Source organism: Sus scrofa, chromosome X (genome assembly GCF_054392235.1).
Source record: "Sus scrofa isolate SSC_HxYL_T2T_F1_AM1 chromosome X, Sscrofa_HxYL_maternal_Yorkshire_Landrace_v2.0, whole genome shotgun sequence".
In the NCBI taxonomy this organism is placed as follows: domain Eukaryota; kingdom Metazoa; phylum Chordata; class Mammalia; order Artiodactyla; family Suidae; genus Sus; species Sus scrofa.
This window is the reverse complement of record NC_139401.1, coordinates 128,619,340-128,637,769: the sequence shown is the minus strand read 5'-3', so window position 1 is coordinate 128,637,769 and position 18,430 is coordinate 128,619,340. Positions and strand designations below refer to the sequence as shown.

At 38.9% G+C, this 18,430-nt stretch overlaps 1 pseudogene; it reads left to right on the top strand.

Annotated features, from left to right (window-relative positions):
* Positions 1 to 353: 353 nt before the first annotated feature.
* Positions 354 to 18,027, top strand: LOC102157536 (armadillo repeat-containing protein 10-like; annotated as a pseudogene).
* The last annotated feature ends 403 nt before the right edge of the window (positions 18,028 to 18,430 follow it).

Below are 18,430 nucleotides of genomic sequence, written 5' to 3'. Positions count from 1 at the left end.
TTCACAACTCAAATATTTTAAAAATCACTAAATTATAGGCTTTAAGATATGTGAAATACATCTCAATAAAGCTGTTATTTAAAAATAATAACAGGGGGTTCCCAGGTGGTGCAGTGGGTTAAAGATTTGGCATTGTCATTGCATTGGCTCAGATAACTGCTGTGGCGTGGGTTTGATTCCTGGCCCGGGAATTTCTGCAGGCCACGGACATGGCCCAAAAGATAAAAACCAAACTTAAAAAATTTTTAAATTAAAAAAAATAAAAATAGTAACAAGAGTGACATCAGCAAGATGGCAGAATAGAAGGTCCTCACACATATCCTCCCTCAGCAATAGTGACTCGGCAGCCATCCATGGGCAAAAGTGCCTTTGTGGGAACTCGAATCCAGGTCGAGGGTTGTGAATCCCTGATGGGGTCTGAGGTAAGCTGTCTTTAGAAGGCAGGCATACCCAAGGGGCTGACTTGCCCACCATGGTGCCACTGACAGACCCAGAAACAGGTTCATAACCCCTGTGGACTCAGCCTCAGCCCATTTGTCCTTGGTTCTGCCACTAGCATCCTCCAACAAGGGATCTGTGAGGAGTCACACCTACTTGTGTCTCAGGTAAAAGGCCCACAGATCTTGGTCCTGGCTACGGACAATAAAGTGGCCTATGACCTGTCTCCAGCCCACCCAGGCATAGCCTGGGAGGCCCTAGAGGTAAGTCTGCCAAACTCAGTCTGACCAGAGATTGTAAAACAGCCCTGTAGCTGGGCTCTGACCCCTCCCAGCTGCAGTTCTGCCAGCCCAGGGTCCTAGCAGGAGACACTCCTGTCTATGCCCCTGGAGATCCTAAAAAGGATCCGGTAAGTAGGAGTCAGCCCCTTCTAGCCTTAGTCTTCAAGGAGTCCTGCTTGCCTAGGAACCCACCTACTGACCCAGCAAAAGCACCCCCCTCCACACACACACACACAATTTGTAACAGACCCACTGTCTGAGGACCGAACTGTGAACACTAAAGTTGACTCTTGTCCCAGTGCCAACCCTACTGGATTGGACCCTGGAGGCAGTTCAATCCACCCAAAGACCTGATAGGATCCATGCCTAAGCCCCTGGTAAGAGGCCTGCCAACCACAGACTCCACTGTGGACCCAGCCACAGCCTTATGATCTGGCTTCACCAGCAAAATTGCAATTCCAGAACTAATCCCATATGCTTGGGGAGGCAACAGAAGGTATACATACCTGCTACAGTCACCAAGACAGTGTGGTACTGGTAAAGGAATAGACAACTAGATCTAAGGAACAGAATGGAGAGCCCATGAATAGACCCACACAAATACTGTCAACTGATCTTTGATGAAAGAGCCAAGGCACTAAATGGAGCAAAGATAGTTTTTTCAACAAATGGTGCTAAAACAACTGGATATCCACACTCAAAAAAAAAAAATAATAATAATCTAGACACAGACTTTAAACTCTTCACAAAGCTTAACTCGAAATGGATTGTAGACTCAAATGTAAAACACAAAACCATAAAACTTCCAGAAGATAACATAGGAGAAAACGTACATGACCTTGGAGATGGCAATGCTTTTTATACACAACACAAAGGTATGGCCCATGAAAGAAAGATTTGATAAGCTAGTCATCATTAAAATTTTAAAGTTCTGCTATGTGAAATACACTGTCAACAGAATAAAAAGATAAGCCACAAACTGGCAGAAAATATTTTCAAAACACATCTGATAAAGATTGTTACCCAAAATATCCCAAACTTCTAAAACTCAATAATAAGAAAGCAGACAACCAGATTTAAAAAGGACCAAAGAACTCAACAGGCACTTCACTGAAAAAGATATACAGATGTCAAAGAAGAACATGAAAAGCTGCTTCACATCATGTATCCTCAAGACAACGAGCTACCACCACACACCTATTAAAATGGCTAAAATCGGGAATGTTGACAACAGCAAAAACTGGTGAGGACGTGGAACAATAAGATTTCTCTTTCACTGCTGGTCACAATGCAAAATGGTATGGGCACTTTGAAAGACAGTTTGGCCATTTTTTAGGATATTAAACATATTATTATACACATGACCCAGCAATCATGCTCCTTTGTATTTAGATAAGGAAGTGGGAGCTTAGTTTTGGACATCCAAAGTTTGATGTGCCAATTAGACATAGACATGGAGATGCAGACAGTTGTATGTAAATGTCAGGAGAGAACCTGGATGACAGAGACCTACATTTGGGAGACCAAAGTTTAGAGATGTAATTTCAATCAGAGAGCTGAATGAGTCACCTAGGATTAAGCATAGAGGAGAGCCCAGGCCTAAGGACTGGCCTCATGTCCTTAGCCTTAGGAGGTGTGGATGAGGACACAGAGTTAACAGATGAAGCTAAGAAACAATGCCTAATGTGGAAGGAGGAAATCCAAGAGGTTGCTGTCCCAGGAAGCGAAAACTGTTTCAAGAAAGTGGGAATGGGCAAATTGCAGAAAAGTAGCTAACCAGACCTAGAGGTTAATTCTCTCAGTACACACAAATTCACCCTGCTGGAAAATTATAATCTTTCATTGATAGTCCCAAAGCTATCATGTCATAAATAATGACTATGGTGCGTTAAGCCTACAGTCAAGATTCAGACCAAAAAAAAGAGTGAGCAAAAAATGAACTCAATCTGATTGGAACTCTGACATTTCAGTGTCCTGTGCCCACCTCTCCTCCACCTTCATACAAACTTACTCCTACCCTCAAGTTTCCTGAATGTCCTGGAAATGCCGCACTTCCAGGTCAAGTTACTAAGACAAAATGCTAGGTGTTTACTAACAGTTAAAATTTTGAAAGACTTCAGTGGAAAATCCCACATCTAAATCACTGAAAATTCTCCCAGGAAAATCTGGCTCCTTAAATTGATGATTTGCCCCTTTGGACATGAATGCATTATTACTGCTTAACGTATCAATTTTCAGACTGGGACGTATTTCTTTTTGATTCATTTTCTAGTCATAATTATGTTTGACTCTTTTGTTTCTTGTAACATTTCAATTTCTTTTTCTTGTTGACACTGTGCAAAGTAACTCTGGCATTTAGAACAAAAAGCTACATGTTCATTTTATTATCCTAGATTGATTTTGCAAACATATATTTATAGCTAGGTCATGTTTCAATCTCCTTGAAGCCATGTTCCTGTTTTAGGCTCTTTCTAGCTCATAGAAACTTTCTTAAAGGTTTCTATTGATGGCTTCTCTCTCTGTTCTTCCATAGGAAGTAATGAACTCAGGGGAGCTGACAATTCTAATCCACTCATTAAGTCCCATTCCCTTGGCAGACAGTGTAACTGATGAATGGAGATCACATTTTTAATACTTCTTAACAACTTGGCAGCTTTAAAATTTAGAAACCAAGAGAGAAAAGTTGGCTAAAAAGCTAATTAATATCAAAAGGGGTATAAAGAAAACAATAACTCGCATGAATTCATGTTAGGCAACACCCTCAGAAGACTATTACTGAAGGCGATCCATTTTTATTTATTTATTTATTTTTTCTTTTTGCTATTTCTTGGGCCGCTCCCGCGGCATATGGAGGTTCCCAGGCTAGGGGTCTAATTGGAGCTGTAGCCACCGGCCTACGCCAGAGCCACAGCAACGCAGGATCCGAGCCGCGTCTGCGACCTACACCACAGCTCACGGCAACGCCGGATCCTTAACCCACTGAGCAAGGGCAGGGACCGAACCCGCAACCTCATGGTTCCTAGTCGGATTCGTTAACCACTGCGCCACAACGGGAACTCCCGATCCATTTTTAATAAAGCTACTATTTATGAATCATTTACTGTGTGGTAGGGAGTTTACTAATATATTCTCATTTAACCTTAAGATAACTGCCAGGTAGCTCATTTACTCTCCAATCACAAAGGAGCAAACTGAGGTGCAGAGAAGGTAACAACCGGCTCAAGAGAACATAGTTGAGGGAGTTCCCACTGTGGTGCAGTGAGTTAAGAATCCAACTGCAGTGGATGGGATCCCTGCAGAGGCACTGGCCCAACGCGGTGGGTTAAAGGATCTGGTGTTGCCACAGCTGCGGCATAGGTTGCATCTGCAGCTTGGATTCAGCCCCTGGCCCCGTAACTTCCATAGGCTGTGGGTGTAGCCATAAAAAAGAAAGAAACAAAACAAAACAAACCCAACAGCTGAATAAGAGGTGGCCCATTTTCCTCACCTTTTTCATGATGGTGCCTCAATAACACCTTCTTGGCGAGGCCTTCGCTCCCACTGGATTGAAATTTGCACCCACCACACCTCAGCACACCCCTTCCTTTCCCCTGATTTTTATCCATAGAGCTAGTTAGCATCTAAATTACTATAATTCACTCATTTAGTCCACTTATTGTCTATCTCCCTTCTCTACAAGGTCATTTCTATGGGGCTGGAATGCGTGTCAATTTTGTTAACCATTTAGTCCCAGCACGGAGTGCCTGACGGCGTAGAGGAGTTGTAATAAATACTCCTTAAAGGTGTGGCACAGGGATCCAGGCGGGATCGACAGCAGTTGTAGAAGTTCGTGTGTAAATTTCATTATTGTTTTACTTGCCATATTGGATTTTAACGAAGGGGGAAGTGGTAGTTATGACCCTGAAGCTTAGCATATAAACAGAAGGAACTGTTCTCCTTATTCCATCCTCTAAGCACTTTATCTGCCCATCAAATCAGTTAGCGGAACGTGGTAAAAACGGTACCTCCCTCCTTACTCTGAATCAGACAGCCTCCTTTCACATGCGTTGGAGGAGAATGTAGAAGGAAAAAGAGTGTATTTTGCTTGGTAACTACTAAGTAGCCCAAGTGTATGGGAAGGCTCTTTCTTTCCTGGGATACAACTACAGACATTATTTGATTTTGAGGCAAACAGAATAGAGGCTCACAAACAGAAATGACAGTACTCCAGCCTACCAGCAGGGCACAAGGACACACTTCCACAAAGCCTAGAATATTTGATTAACACATCATATAATACAGAGTTTCTCAATGACATACTTATAAAACAAATGAGATCCAGCAACCGAAATCAAGAGCCTGGCAAACACAGTGCTCCTTTCTTGACACCTCTGCCACCGCAAGCCTTTGTGGAAGGCACCACTAAAGGGCTGTCCTGCACTTGCATCCAGTAGTGTGTTGAACTGAACCCAACTTGACAATGATCACCCAAGAAAGAAGCTTTGCCAGGAAATTTACCAGAAATAAGATTTTTTCCCAGGAATAAATCAACAAAGAAAAATAAAATAATAGAATTTTACAGTCTACAGAACAGAAGATCTAGACTTGGTCAGAGGTCTTCTATCTCTTTGGTGAGACAGCCAAAAAAGAGAAAGAAAAATCAAGCTCAAACATACGGGCCATTCTCGGAACAGAAAATAAACTCTTATTTTTCTGAGGTAGAAAGGAAAGACTGGGGACTTTCTGAGGTGGGAAAGAAGGAATTTGGCAGTCTGTGTCAGTCCTTTAAACATAGTTGAGGTTTTCATTGGCTGAAAAGATTAAGGGCAGGTTGGGTCTGGCGAGTCGTGGTGCCTCTGTTTCCTCACGTATGTGCATGCAGTTGATAACCTCACCATGCCTTATTTTCAGCATTTTTATGAGACTCAAAGAACACACTAGCTGAAGAAATTTTCTTCTTTTTTTGGCCACATGCACAGCATACGGAAGTTCCCAGGCCTCAGCTGGGATCTACACCACAGTTGTGGCAACACCAGATCCTTAATTTGTTGCACCACAGCAGGAACTCCCGGAGGTATTTTTTTTTTTAAACAGGTTAATGTGTAATTCACATGAGGCCAATGACCTGACTATTCTTTAGAAGCAGCAAAAGAAATACAGAATTTCCCCCAAGGATAAATCATTACTCAGTGACTGCGGAGTCCTAATTCAGAGGCAGGCAGGTCCCAGTAACCCTGGGTCTTTTAGGAGTGTTGAAAAGAGAATCTAGGGGAGGGGGATGGACTGGAAGTTTGGGGTTCGTAGACGCAAACTACTGCACTTGGAGTGGATAAGCAATGAGGTCCTGCTGTATAGCACAGGGAGCTATATCTAGTCCCTTGCGATGGAGCCTGATGGAGGATAAGGTGAGAACAAGAAGTTATATATGCATATATATGTATGTGTGTCTGTGTGTGATTGAGTCACTTTGCTGTACAGCAAAAATTGACAGAACATTGTACATCAACTACAGTAAAAAAATTTTAAAAAGAGGGAGAGAAAAGAGAATCTAGGGCCTGCCTGGGCACCTTCATCATCTTCTTCGTTCAACATGTAGGACTTCTGTGGGAGCCGAGAAAGCCAATGAGGAGCTTGTGGCTAGCGCCTGCTGAGGGGCTGCCGTGTCCCTTGCGGGGCTGAGTGATGCTGCTAAAGATGGGGTAGGCTGTATCACTCTGCAAGAGTGGCAGGGTTGACAGCATGAAGTCCTTGTCCTTTACCACCTGATACTTTTCTCTCCTTGGTTTATCAAAAAGGCAGAATGGAGCTTGCCGAACACGAAGAAAGGCTGGTAGGTATGAACTGCAAATAAAATAGCTATTATCTATTTTTAGACTGAAGTTATCTTTAAGAAAACACTGATTCTTCTTTTGTTTTTGCAAACAACCTGCTATATCCTGCCAAGTTGGAAACCTGTGCTTAAGCCACGGGAGAAAAAATAAAAATAAAAAGGAAATGGATACTTTGTGCACCATTTCAATTTCCTGAGGGAGGAAGGAGCAGTCTAGTAAGAAACTATTTTAGAGAGAGCAATCATAGGTTAAAATAGGCTCCAAGGTCTACTTTTACTTTCTTCCTTCTGATGTTTTTAGAGAAATTGACTGAGGGCATTTGAAGGATTAACTACACATATTGCAGCATAACTTTGGAGGTTCGATGTGCTAGTCCATCTCCTAAACTGTCCAAACTCAGATAAAAAGTACGTCTTAGCATTTATCACTGTATACCTCTTACTCTTGGGATTCTTGTTCTTGTTTTTTCCTTTCAACTTAAAGTTTCTTGAGGGTAAGGATTATATAGATTATGTACTTTATGATTTATAGAGGATGCATTAAGTTGAACAGAAGTAAAGGAAGACCAGAAAGTAGTGTCAAGAGTCATCAGTCAATGAAAAAGGGAATCAGGAGTACACTTGACCTGTGTCAGGGGATCCTATGTGAAAAAACAGGAAGAAAGGTCACACATACCAGACACAATTCCTGCTTTTGCTGGGCATCCAACACAGAGGATAAGAGAGGCATTGAGAACCCCCTACAATAATATTACTGTGATAAAGACAAAGAAGAAACTCATTAGCTATATGACATTTAAGAAGAAGGACCAGAGCGATCACAAGAGTAAAGGAAGACTTCACAGAAAACATTTTTTTTTCCAGCAGAGAATTGATGGAGTTCAGTGTTAGTTGGTGAGGTGATAAGACTCCTATAACAGAGGACCAAGGAACATTTCCACCAAAGTTAAAATCGTGATGTGAGAATGCATGTGAAGACTACAAAGAAAACTCCAAAAGCACGCACCTAAGAAGTTGCCTGGTTGTGTGTAAAGAAGACTTGAGGGATAGCTGAAAGTACAATGCTATGTATTTCTTAATCCCATACCCCTAGTTTGTCCCTCACCCATTCCCCTCTCCCCTCTGGTGACCACTGCTTTGTTTTTTACATCTGTGAGTCTGTTTCTGTTTGGCATTTACATCCATTTGTATTATTTTTTAGATTCTACATGTAAGTGACACCATACACTATTTGTCTAGACTTTATTCCTCTTATCACTCAGTCGAGGAGTGAGCCCTGTCTGCTCAAGTGGATGTACGGAACCCTGTTTTATTCAGGGACAGGGAGGAAGAACTGAGAATCCCTTTGTCTAGGCTCCTTTCCATGCTCAGAAATATGGAACATGGTGATAAAATGGCAGGCTTATTATGTCTTCCTTTGTTCAAGTATAGTTGGCTCTCCAAATCCACAGTCTGCATCTGCAGTCAACCACCCATGGATCAAAAGTATTCCCCCCCAAAATCCAGAAAGCTCCAAAAATCAATACTTGAATTTGCTGCGTGCTAGTAACTATTTACATTTTGCTTACATTGTGTTAGGTATTATAAGTCATCTAGAGATGATTTTAAATATATGAGGATGTGTAATTTATGCAAAACTTGCCATTTTATGTAAGGGACCTAAGCATCAGTGGGTTTTGGTATCCCCTAAGGGTCCTGGAATCAAGCCCCTTAGAAATGAGGGATGACCGTATTCCACGGCAAAAGCAAAACTGCAAAAGGTTAATAACCTAATCACACCTTTATTTCATCCCATAAAGCAATCTGTAACTACCATCACAAAGATAGTTTTGTAGTCTCTTCTATTACAACACTTTTGATCAGATACCATAGCAACATACTGATATTCACACACTTGCAAAGTACCTTACCAAACTGCTCTCCTGTGGCATATTCAATGATATGAATCTGAGTTTTTGTCTCATGGAAAGCTACTTATTAAGTAGTTGCTGAGTCAGCAATTCTATATTGCTGTCACTCCTACTAGACAGACTTTATCTTGATGGAATTTTAGATTTACTTTTGCATAATCAACATAAACTCCTTGTACATAGTAGGCACTAAATAAATATATGTAAAATGGAGCAAATGCTTGAGCTTAATATCAGTAGTTCACCAGGAAAAAGGGGTGTTAGGGGAGACATTATGTCCAAGAGAGAAGGATCATGAAACATGCCATATTCAGTACTTGCGTAGGACCTTGAGAATATCCACTGAAGTGTGTCACAGGTGTTACAGAGCCTAGTATGTATGTTATGTTAAACCAAATATTGAGGGCCTCTGTTCTAAATTATATGAAAGGAAAAGGAATGTTACTCAATGCATATTATGTGGCAAAAATCAGATGATTTTGTTTACTCAATATTTATTCAATGTTCTTGAGGTAAATGGTAGCCATTTTATTTCATTTGAGGAATGCTCACTAAAAATTCTTTTTCATTTAGTGAATTTTAACATTTAAAAAAGAACCAACACCACTATCTCTCAATTTTTTCCAAAAAACTGAAGAGGTGGAAAAAATTCCTAACTCATTCTATGAGGCCAGCAGTACCCTGATACTAAAGCCAGACAAAGACATTATAAGAAAAGAAAACCACAAGCCAATATTTCTTTTGAACATTGATGGAAAAATTCTCAATATACTAGCACAGCACATTTAATAGTGCATTAAAAGGATTATGCACCATGACCAAGTGAGATTTATTCCTTGAATGCAAAGATGGTTCAACATATGAAAACCAATCCATATAACATACCACACGATTACCTCAATTGATAATGATAAGCATTTGACAAAACTCAACACTCTTTTAGGATGAAAACACTCAATAAGCAAGGAATAGAAGGAAACTACCTCAATGTATACTAAAAACCCAGAGTAAACATCATACTCAATACTGAAAGACTGAATGCTTTAACTGTAAAATCAGGAATAAGGCAAAAATACTACTCATTTCAACCATAATACTGGAGGTCCTAGGAAGAGCATTAGGCAAGAAAAAGAAAAGGAAAGGAAGAAGTAAAATTATTTCTGTTCACAAATGATAGAAAGGCAACCTATGGAATAGAAGAAAATATTTATAAATCACATATTTTATAAGTGATAATTATCCCCAACATATATATTAATTCTTAAAACTCAACAACAAAAAATCTGATTCAAAAATGGGCAAAGCACTTGGATACACATTTCTCTAAAGAAAATACACAGATGGTCAATAAGCACATAAAAAGATACTCAACATCACTCATTATTAAGGGTATTCAAATTAAAGACACAATCAGATACCACCTTATACCCATTAGAATGGCTACTACTAAAAAACAAAACAAAACAAAACCCAGAAAACAAGTGCTGTTAGGGATATGAAGGAATTAGAATGCTGTGCTCTACTGTTAGAAATGAAAAATGGTTCAGCTGCTATGGAAAACAATATGGTGGTCTCTCAAAAAATTAAATTTAATTTTACCATATAATTCACAGCTTCACTTCTGGGTATATTCCCAAAATAAATGAAAGCAGAGTCTGAATCAGATAATTTATATACCCATGTTCACAGCAACATTATTCACAATAGCTAAAACATTGAAGCAACTCAAATGTCCATCAGCAGATGAATGGATAAGCAAAATGAGGTCTAAACACAATAGAATATGACTTAGCCATAAAAAAAGAAATCCTATCATATGATACAACATGGATGAAGCTTCAAGACATCATGCTAAATGCAATAAAGTAGTCACAAAAAGACAAATACTTTATAATTTTACTTATGTGAGGTACCTAGGCTAGTTTAAATCACAGAGAAAGAAAGGCAAATGGTGGTTTCCAGAGACTAAGAGGAGAGGGAATAGGGAGTTATTATTTAATAGATAAAGAGTTTCAGTTTCCAAGATGAAAAGCATTCTGGAGATGGATGGTAGTGATGGTTGCACAGCAATGTGCATGTACTTATTAATACTGTTGAACTGTAACTAAAATGGTTAAGATGATAAATTTTGTGCTATGTATATTTTTCCCACAGTAAAAAAATTAGTTTATGAGTATACAAACCTCAGTATGGGATATTCAGCTACTGAATGATTTAGTTTTCTAATAATTTCAGCTCAGTCTAATTTTTAGAAGTCCAGTGCCCTTTGAAGCCAAGTCTCATTTTTTAAAATAACCTGTATTCCCTAGGCCAACAAAATCTCAAAACGAGGACCAGCAAACAGGAAATGTCCCAGGTGTCAAGCACTGTGGTAAGATGCGCATTCCCAATAACAGATAAAGTGACAGCAAGTGAAAGAAAAAATAGGATGGGTAGTTTGGGGGTTCTCCAGAGACAAGGGAAAATGTTTTGAGGATATGAAATATCTGCACATATTCAGAGGTCAGGTGAAAAGACAGACCTAGTGAGAATGGATTCAAGGAGATATTGGGGACAAGTTTCAAGAGACTTGTTAGTAATTTCCCTTTTTCTCAAACTGAGTCCCTAGAAGTTTGCAAAACACATCAATTGGTATTGTATACTTTCAAGGAAAACTGAAAGTATAAGAAATAGATGGCTGACAGCTTTGAAGGCATAGTGAAGGAGAAGTCAGACAATGGACTTGGTGACCTGAACTCCAGATTTTGTCCAAGCAAATAATGTTTGAATATTTTTGAATGTGGACTACCCATAAGGAAGATCCAGAAAGGGAAAGTTGAAGGTAATGTAGGTTGCCTAAGGGACTAAGAATGGAATAAGGGAGCACACAGATATTTTACCTTGTCAAGTGGACTACATGTATGAGAGGCCTAATAGAGGGGAAGGGAAAACTCATGAGAACACCTGAGGTACCCCTGAACTTTAAATTAATGCCAGTCACAGAAAGCACAAGCATCTGATCACCAGGACAGTACTAGTCAAATTCAAATTTTTATGCTTCCTTTACTTCTCATTCCCTGTTCTGCAGTACTGGAAGGATCAGAAATATGGTTGGCAACCAAATGTAAATCAATGAAGTTAGAACATACCCTGTCACCAAGCACAAAAATAAACTCAGAATGGATTAAAGACTTAAACATAAGACATGACACCATAAAACTCTTAGAAGAGATCATAGGCAAAACATTCTCTGATATAAATCGTACCAATGTTTTCTTAGGTCAGTCTCCCAAGGCAATAAGAAATAGAAACAAAAATAAACAAATTGGACTTAGTCAAACTTACAAGCTTTTGCACAGCAAAGGAAACCAAGAAAAAATGAAAACACAGCCTATGGAATGGGAGAAAATAGTTGCTAACGATGCAGCTGAAAGGCTTAATCTCCAAAATATAAAAAAAAACTCATACAACTCAACACCAACAGCAAAACAAATAACCCAATCGAAAAACAGGCAGATAAATCAACTATAATTTAAAAATTTTTAAAAAAGAAAAAATGGGCAAAAGACATAAATATACATTTCTCCAAAGAATAAATATGAATGACCAACAGGCATATGAAAAAATGCTCAACATCATTAATTATTAGAAAAATGCAAATCAAAATTACAATGAGGTACTACCTCACAACAATCAGCATGGCCATCATAAAAGTTTACAAATAACAAATGCTGAAGAGAGTGTAAAGAAAAGGGAATCCTCCTACACAGTTAGTGGGAAGGTAAATTGGGGCAGCCACTTTGGAAAATAGTATGGAGGTTCCTCAGAAAACTATACATAGAACTACCATATGATCCAGCAATTCCACTCCTGGGCATACATCTGGAGAAAGCTACAATTCAAAAAGATAAATGCACCCTTATGTTCATTGCAGCACTATTCACAATAGTCAAGACATGGAAGCAATCTAAGTTTCCATCAATGGAGGAATGGATAAGAAGATGTGGTACATACATACAACAGAATATTACTCAGCCATAAAAAAGAATGAAATAATGCCATTTGCAGCTATGTGGATGGACCTATAGATTCTCATACTAAGTGAAGTCAGAAAGAGAAAGACAAACATTATATGATATTACTTATATATGGAAACCTAAATATGACATAAATGAACCTATCTATGAAATAGAAACAGACTCACAGACACAGAGAACAAACTTGTGGTTGCCAAAGTGGAGGGATGGGGGGAGGCTGGGGTTAGAAGATGTAAGCTATTATACATGGAGGGGAAAATCAATAAGATCCTACTATATAGCACAGAGAACTATGTTCAAATTCCTATGATAAACCATAATGGAAAAGAATATTAAAAAGAATCACTTTGCTGTACAGCAGAAATGAATACAACATTATAAATCAATAATACTTCAATTAAAAAAAATATGGGAGTTCCCGTCGTGGCGCAGTGGTTAACGAATCCGACTAGGAACCATGAGGTTGCGGGTTCGGTCCCTGCCCCTTGCTCAGTGGGTTAAGGATCCGGCGTTGCCGTGAGCTGTGGTGTAGGTTGCAGACGTGGCTCGGATCCTGTGTTGCTGTGGCTCTGGCGTAGGCCGGTGGCTACAGCTCCAATTCAACCCCTAGCCTGGGAACCTCCATATGCCGCGGGAGCGGCCCAAGAAATAGCAACAACAACAACAACAAAAAAAAGACAAAAGACAAAAAAATATATATATATATGGTTGGCAAGATAGAAGGAAAAGAATAGAAACCACAAAGGTTCCATTGGAGTTCCCTGGTGGCCTAGAAATTAAGGATTCAGCATTTTCACTGCTATAGCTTGGGTCACTGCTGTGGCACAGGTTTGATCCCTGGCCTGGGAACTTCTCCATGCCATGGGCAAAGCCAAAAAAAATAAAACAAAAAAACAAAGATGAGAAAAGCCACAAGTAAGCCACCACTCCTGCCTTCTACAACTTCACGCTTCTTCTTGGAGTGTGGAAGAACTTGGGAAAGAAAAGTTCACTTTAAAAGAAGAGATCCGGGAGTTCCCGTCGTGGCACAGTGGTTAATGAATCCGACTAGGAACCATGGGGTTGCGGGTCCGGTCCCTGCCCTTGCTCAGTGGGTTAATGATCTGGCGTTGCTGTGAGCTGTGGTGTAGGTTGCAGATGCGGCTCAGATCCTGCGTTGCTGTGGCTCTGGCGTAGGCTGGTGGCTATAGCTCCAATTAGACCCCTAGCCTGGGAACCTCCATATGCCGTGGGAGCGGCCCAAGAAATAGCAAAAAGACAAAAAAAAAAATAAAAATAAAAAATAAAAGAAGAGATCCAGCGTTGCCGTGAGCTGTGGTGTAGGTTGCATATGTTGCTCAGATCCTGTGTTGCTGTGGCTGTGGCGTAGGCCGGCAGCTACAGCTCTGATTACACCCCTAGCTTGGGAACCTCCATATGTCACTGGTGCAGCCCTAAAAAAAGACAAAAGACAAAAAAAAAATTAAAAGAAGAGTCAAGTTGGGACCTTGGGGTTAATAGATGCAAACTATTGCATTTGGAGTGGATAAGCAATGAGATCCTATATGTAGTCACTTGTGAAAGAACATGATGGAGGATAATGTGAGAAAAAGAATATATATATATATATATATATATATATATATATATATATATGACTGGATCACTTTGCTGTACAGTAGAAAATTGACAGAACACTGCAAACCAACTATAATGGAAAAATAAAAATCATTAAAATTAAAAAAAAGTAAAAGAAGAGTCAAGTAATGGCAATTATACTGAGCAAGACATTGTTATTCCTAAACTAAGAAGGTTCTGTGGTTTGTGTTACATAAGAATGACCAGAAAAATTCTGCCTGAGTTGGAATCTGGGGCAGGGAAAGCACAAAAGCCACAAAAAATTAAAACAATAGGGGGAAGAAAAAATACAGTTTCTTTAAAAGTATTTTTTGCTTTCTTATCGTAATAGCTACACAAACACCTTACACTCTACTTTTTTTTGAGGGGGAGTGGGGGAGAAGTTATTAAAATACTAACAGGTACATGTAACTGCAAATGCTAACCAGATGATCTACAGGCAGAAAATTCAACCTAATTTTTGGAACTGAGTACAAATATGTGAAGGTCTGGTAATACATACACACACATATATATTATACATATATCTACACACACACACACACACACACACACACACACACACACACACACACACACACACACACACACATATGGTGTACCCACGGCATATGAAAGTTTCTGGGCCAGGAATTGAATATGAGCCACAGCTGTGGCAACACCGGATCCTTAATCCACTGTGCCAGGCCAAGGATCAAACCCGTGCCTCAGCAGTGACCGAAGCCACTGTGGAGACAATGCCAGATACTTAACCCGCTACAACACAGGGGAAACTACTTTTTAAAAAATTATTATTATTTTTTTAAAAAATTTTAAACCTTCATTGAAATTGCCACTGCTGCAATGAACAACTTAGGTGAAACATTTCCTTAGGTCAGGATTCTCTGGAATTTTCTGAATATTTTTCTTCATATCCATTAAGCTGTTTTTCATAATCTACATTTTCCTCAGACTCCTTGTCCCTAACTGTAATTCTGTAATTAGATAAGAGGAAAAATAAAATGACAGTAGCAAAGTTATATTCATGTGTATACCCTAACACCAGCTTCCTATAACAGAGCTAAATGTTTGAGCACTCACAGACTAAGCCTTCTTAAGTCCTTCTAGAAAACTGGAATTGGTGCAAATGTAAACAAATGTTTCATGGATATAATAGCATCATGGATATAATAGGGGTGAAAGTGACATAGTTTAGGGACAGCACATGGTGAGCACAAACAGTGGAATAACTTTTGCCTTTGGAGTGTTGAGGAGAAATACAGGACTAGCTCAAGCAAAGCAAAGAAAAAGGAGTAGAAGATACACTGAGAAGCCCCCTCAAGTTTTTAATCCACCAGTTACTATCATTCATTGCAGTATATAATACCCCTTATAGAGAGTCCCGTGACAAATTTCTCTAAGAAATGAGAACTAAAAGTAAGTCCATTCAGAGGAAAAAACTGACATTATTTCTCCTACTAACAATGATGAGAGGCTCTGGATCCATCCCACTCCCTCCCATTTGTAGCAATATGGATGGAACTAGAGATTATCATACTAAGTCAAGTAAGTCAAAAAGAGAAAGACAAATACCATATGGTATCACCTATATGTGGAATCTAAAATATGGCACAAATGGGAGTTCCCATCGTGGCTCAGTGGAAACGAATCTGACTAGCATTCATGAGGACACAGGTTCAATCCCTGGCCTCGCTCGGTGGGTTAAGGATCCGGCATTGCCATGAGCTGTGGTGTAGGTTGCAGACACGGCTTGGATCTGACATTGCTGTGACTGTGGTGTAGGCCAGCGGCTACAGTTCTGATTCGACCCCTAGCCTGGGAACCTCCATATGCCGTGGATGCGGCCCTAAAAAGACAAAAACAAATAAATAAAATAAAATAAAATATGGCACAAATGAGCCTATCTACATACAGAAACAGACTTACAGATATAAGAGAAGAGACTTGTGGTTGCCAAGGGGGCAGGGAGGGAGTGGGATGGACTGGGAGTTTGAGACTAGTAGATGCAGACTATTACACTTAGAATGGATAGGCAATGAGGTCCTAGTGTACAGCACGGGGAACTATATCCAATCTCTTAGGATAGAATATGGTGGAAGATAGTATGAGGAAAAGAATATATATATATATATATGTATAAATGGGTCATTTGCTGGTACAGCAGAAATGGATAGAACACTGTAAATCAATTATAATTTAAAAGTATTAAAGAAAGAAGCCAAAAAAAGAGTTAGAGGACAAAAGTAAGTGCTAAAATTCCCAAATATGGAAGTCATACCAATTGTTCACAGCTTGGCTCTGTGCTCTCTAGAGGCCAGAGCTGAGATGGAAATGTGATGGGTTAGAAGCAGGCTCATAGATAAGAGAACAAACAGGTGATTTCCAGAGGAGAGAGGGGATGGAGGGGAGGAAAGAAATAAATGAGGGAGATTAAGAGGTGAAAATTTCCAGTTGCAAGATAAATGTGTCGTGGGTATGAAATGTGCCATGTGGGAAATAAATTCAGCAACTATGCAATATATTTGTATGGTGACATCATAACTAGACTTATACCGGTGATCATTTTGAAATGTATATAAATATCAAATGACTATGTTGAGTAACAGGAACTAACATAGTGCTGTTGGTCAAATATACTTCAAAACAAAGAAACAAACTCATGGAAAAAGAGATCAGATCTGTGGTTAGCAGAGACTGGGGATAGGGGGCGGGGGAATTGGATGAAGGCAGACAAAAGGTACAAACCTCCAGTTAAAAGATAAGTAAGTATTAGGGGTGTAATGTACAACATGATAAATATAATTAACGCTGCTGCATATTACATATTAAATTTTTTAATGGAGTAAATCTTTGAGTTCTCATTACAACAAAAACATTTTTTTCTTTTTCTTTTATTTTGTATCTATATGAGATGATGGATGTTCACTAAACATTATTAGTAGCAATTATTACTGGTAGTTATTAATGTAGCAATCACTTCAGGATGTATATAAGTCAAATCATTATGCTATACACCTTAAACTTATACAGTGCTCCATGTCAATTATACCTCAATAAAACTTGAAGAAAAAATGATGTATATATATACTTTTTTATATTTCTAAATAAAATTAAAAATAAAACTAGGAATAGGTTTCTTGATTAAAAAATATCATTCAAATTGGCAACCAACCAGTGATTTACAAAGGATGAGAGCTGTATTTCATTTCTCATTATTTTACGTATGTATGTATGTATGTATGTATATGCTTACGCAGAGATGCATTACTAAAACCTTAAAAAATTTTTTTTCTCTAATTATTGAAAAATGTTGATCACTCTGGAAACAATGTAGCCCCTTCAGCTAAACAAACCATAATTTTTTAGTTGGGTGGTACTCCAACTGTTGGAACATAATCAACAATCCCAGCCAAAGGATTAAAGGCAAGGCTTTAAATGCACTGAGTAACCTAAGTGTGAATGTTTAACAGCAAAGCAAGTTAGAAATATCCATCTAGTCTGTGAGGATTTTTTTCTGTGGTTCCCTTAAGCCAACTGTGCACTAGTTGGGCTGAGACTGTTAACAAACATGACCATTACCAATGAACACATGCTTAACATTGCAGAGCTTTTCCATGTGTTACTTACAGGAAATGGAAACACCAAAGTTCAAGTTTTGAAACTGCTTTTGAATTTGTCTGGAAATTCAGCCATCACCTAAGAACTACTTGGTACCCATTCCTTTCTCTTTTTTATGGCCACAGAACAAAGCAGATTGTTTTTTGAGTACTTATATTATACCAGAATATAAATAACTGCCTCAAAACCCAAGCTAGGCTCTATATCTACTGTCACTAAAGATTCACTGTTCTTTCTATTCTTACAGAAGAGTGTGTACCCAGAAAACGAGAGCTTTAGTTTATCATAACGATGTGCATGTAAAGGGAAAAATTGTAACAATAATAACAAAATTTTGATTGGTCATATGTTTTCAAAGAGTAATGCAGTCTGGAAGTAATGCACATTATAAATTTCTCATTTCCCATCTTCTTTCAAAGGAACTCTTTCAACTGCTGAATTTAAACAGTACATCTCATGTTTCATCAACATAGCTATAACTTGGTCTTCAAGTATATTTTGGACCATTTTATTGATACCAAATGAATGTTGGAACTTATACTGAAAACATTTTATTTTGCTATCTACATTGAAATAGTATAGTTACTTCCCCTATATGAGGTAACAGTGACCTTTTTACAGACAAGTTATATTCTTACCATTTGAAGTGATCCAAGTCCACATTAGCATTTGATTAACTCATTGTTTTGTAACTGTCATAGCTTTGACACTATTCTTTTAGTGATAATGAGATCCCAGTGC